This window comes from Manis pentadactyla, chromosome 12 (genome assembly GCF_030020395.1).
Source record: "Manis pentadactyla isolate mManPen7 chromosome 12, mManPen7.hap1, whole genome shotgun sequence".
Lineage (NCBI taxonomy): Eukaryota > Metazoa > Chordata > Mammalia > Pholidota > Manidae > Manis > Manis pentadactyla.
The window spans coordinates 84,358,394-84,362,673 of NC_080030.1; positions in this window are offsets into that span (position 1 = coordinate 84,358,394).

Genomic DNA, 4,280 nt, shown 5'->3' on the forward strand with positions numbered 1-4,280 from the left:
GAAAAGCTGGAGTTAGAGAAATAGGGAAGTGGAACAGCTTTCTCAAGGTCATTGAACAGTGTCTTGCAAGGGGTTTCAGCCCCTGACAAGTTCACTATGCATTCAGTGAGACAGGAGTGACAATGGACGTTCTTGGGGTGAAAGAGTTTATATCCAACTTTATTCTCATGGGGCTGGGTCAACTAGAATCCCATCCACTCAGAGCGAGTCTGCTCGCAGCGAGCCTGTCTCTACTTCGGGGCCTCTCCGCCCCGCAGCCGTCTCAGCCTCTGTCCTCCATGCTGCCGCCCCTCCAGCCTTGGCTCTCGTGCAGCCCTGAAGCCCTGCAGCCCAGAGCACCGAGTGGAGTTTTTTACAGAGTCAAAATCAGCGTATTGCCCACATGTACCTAGTGAGCAAGTCGACGAGGGCCAGGTGAGAAACCTGACCATAGGCACCTTCCACAGGAACCCTTTATCCATGGCAAGGAAACTTTTCTCCATTAGTTCCCTCCCATATACTTACTTCCCCAAAGTTTTCTGCCCTTTGGAAACCTAAAATTTCTTTCCTTTGTCCTGTTATTTCTGTACAGATGTATTGTTTTTTGTTGTTGTTGTTGACGATGCTACATAAGCTGGACTCCTAAGCCGCCATTTCGAGTTACTTTCCATTTCGGTTTCTCCGGCGAGCGATGTGCTCTGCATCCTTTAAGCAGCTGTTTTTCTCTTGTTAATCTGTCTCTTTGTTAAAGAGTCCCAGCTTAAAACCCAAGACGGGTAGAGGTGAAGTCTTGCCTCCCTCTGGGGAAGTTGGGGTTCCTATGGCCAGGATCCTCACGGAAGCTAAACCACCTGATGATGTACCTGGCCTGTTGCCAGGCTGCCGCTTCCACACGTTTAGGCCATAAGCTATTACTGCAGTCTACAGAGAGCTCGGCCGGTGCTCTGGGCGGAGGTGGAGACGCTAGGTCTCGACCTGCCGCAGGAGAACAGACCGGGTAATAAACCCTTTCACCCCAAAGAACGTTTTGCTGTAAATTTCTTTGGTCACATCGAATCCATAGCGAACTTCCCCGGAGCTGAAACCCATTGGCAAGACGCTCCCTAATACCTGAAGCTTGGTGCTGTCAAAAACCAAACTTCACTCTAAGTGAAATAAAGCAGAAAGATGAATTTATTGCAAGGGTTTCAATTTGCAAGCGGGAAATTCAAGGCTATGGGAGCACTAAGTTCTGAGGTGCTCCTAGAGGAGGCAGTTTTACTGGGTAAACGCAGAAGTGACCTAGTTTTCTCAGCTGTTGGTCCCTCCTGCCCCTCCCCATCTGGATCAGGGCTGCTGAGTCATGGAGCAAAGGCGCCCAGCGGGGGCGTCGAGAGATTTGGCATGTAGTGATCGGAGGGCATTTGCTGCCGACTTCTGGGAAAGGCTGTAAATTCCTGCAACTTCTGTGAGGTACGGCGAAGTTTCGTTTTCTTCAGTGTGCCTGCATTGGGTAACTCCATTTTGTGTCTGGTGTAAGTGACTTCGTTTTAAGTTTGGTTCTACAGCGTGAATAAACTTTCAGAGTTAAAAACTCCAGGGGAACCCAGTCATGGGGTGGGATTAGGGGCACAATTTTGTGAGGTTTACCTCTAAGAGCTTGACCAGATTCCCACAGAAAGTATAGGAGAAAAATCCCCTCTGTTCTGGCAGGGAGTGGGGTAGAAGGAACCGTTCTGAAATACAGGTGTCCTCCTCAGTCCAAACACAGAGCTTTCTTATGAAACCTTTTGCAAGCTGAAATGGCATAAAGCAAGGAAGCAATTACTGTTAATTTATATGAAAAAAATTTTCAGCATTCCCAGACCCCAGAAAAACCTCTCTTAAGCTTTTCTGATACCTTAGGACATAGCTTGCTAACAGATGCACAAAATAAATCAGGATAAAGCACAGATGCTCAGACACAGTTCAAAGATATGGTAGCTTAATGCTGAGATGCTGAGTGTAATTTCCAAAGAAAGAGTTCGGAAGGGCCACGCTACTGCTTGGGGTGCACACTGCTCTGTAATGGCTTCCTGCAAAACAAACGCTGAATTCTATTTTTGCTTTCAGCCTCTTTTTTTAAAAGCCAAAATCCTCTTGGTATTTCTTTCTGTTAGCGAATATAGGTACTAATGTAGGTCTTTCATAAAAGCAAAGTGAAGTGGCTTAGCAGACTTTTGAAAAGTGGGGGATGCCTGCATCCAGAGCACTCAGTTCTTAACAAGGCCTGGCCTCAGGGGAAGCCAGTTAAACAGAGCTTAACTGACCTGGGAGATGGAAAACCCAACTCCAGCCCCTCTAACATCATGTCCCTTCTAAGATAAGAGAAACAAACAGAGAAACACTTCTAAAGTTCACAGACCAGAGGCACAGGCTTACACACAGAAGCCTGAAGCAATATACACCAAATTTTAACTATGGTTTCCTCTGAGGAGGAAAGTATAAGGAATGGAGATGTGCTCTTGAAGGACCATGTATTTGTTTCATGTTTATGTAATTTTCAAAAGTCATTTCATAAATTATTAACTCTTAATTATCAAAATTATGAGACAGGCACTGTGGGTGTAGTCAGAGTAGGGTGAGGGCCTCTGGAAAAAGACCCCTACCAAAACTCCATATTAAACAATTAAGCAAAGACAGAGTCACATTAATTCTCTAAAGTAAAATATCAAACTAGGAAGATTAGTTAAAACTAAAAAGCCAGGAGTAACTTAGCCTGGAATGTTTGATCATCTCCCAGATAAGAAAATACCTCAGCATAGCCCATGTCTTCATTGTGTCAATTAAATGAGGCTATTGTAAAATTTACTTTAGCCTGCTAAAAGGCCCAGTTTATCTTTAACTTTACCTAGATGCTGCTTTTCCTCCTCCAGCCCCTAATCAAGTAATATATATAACCTGGGCAATTAATATAACAGGAAGGTCCAGCCGTAAACAACATAGTGAAGGGCAGGAAGGATTCCATCTTAAAGATAAGACTGCATTTTTACACCGAAGAAGTTAAGAAGATTCTTAACTTACTATTTAACAAACAGACAGTAACTCAGCTCACCTTGAAAGCAAGACAAGCAGCCTTGATATGCTCCCAAACCAAGAAACTGCTATGCTGAGAAAGAATCAAAGCAGTAAATTTCTTATGTTAACTCTGCAAAATAGTCAGGATAACTGATAAGAAACTTAGTTTCTCTTTAAAAATAAACATTTAGAGACCATTTGGTGGATCTGCATCCCTAGCTCTTTGTCTCTCCACTGCCTATAAATCCCTTAGACAATGCACCGTCTAGGGACTCTCTTGTCCTGCCGGGAGCAATTTTCTCTCACTGTATCTCTAAATAAAAGCCTCTTCCTGGCTGTCCTACCTTGACTCTGCTAAGTTCATTCTTCGATTCCGCAAACAAGAAGCCCGGCATTATTACTATCTCATCATGAAGACATCATTATGAGAAGCTTACCTTGCAGAGTATGGTGTAAGATACTTGTAGAATTTTCAAACCAGTTTCCAAATAATGTGAAGGAAAACTGCAGTCCATTTATTATGCTCTTAAATGATGACCTGGACATTGTTCAGAGAAAGACAAACTTGTGGGTAAAAGAGATACAATGTGAGTTTACATTCTGGGGAACTTTTCCTCCTTAGCTATTCTGAAAAAGCTCTTCTTTGTGAAAGGAGTACTTGACAATCATTTGAAGATACACACTTCCAAATATTCTAAAAAGCTCCATAAGAGGATGTGAAAATAATACAATCTCTGTCAGTAAGTATGTGTGGCAATGTGCAGCAATTCTATAGAAGTAGACAACAAGGATTAAGCCTTTTCAAAACTCCACTTTTTCACACATGAATAAGAGAAAGAAAAGATTTGGGGAAAGAAACAATGCCAAACCCCAGATTGAATGTCAGTCAAGGACTTGACCTTTCATGAGGGAACATTACATAGTTTGTTGGCAATTAGGGGAAGATCAGATTTTGTTTTCTGCACCCTAACTCAGGTGTTTTACCTTTCCTATGATCACAGTAGATTTTAGTTTTTAAATAGGAAGACACGTAACTGATTTTAATTATTGTAAAATATTTAAAACACTTGTGTCTTGCAAATAGATTTCAGCCCCAGACAAGTTCACTATGGATTCACTGTGACAGAATGTGGGTAAAATTGCGATATTTCCAGGATCTCTCACCGGGCCTTAGTTCATCTCCATATCAATAGGGTTTCCCAGGGGTGAAGAGAAGTAGTCTATCTCCGTATCAATAGGTGACCTCACAGGCTGGAGAGCAAGGG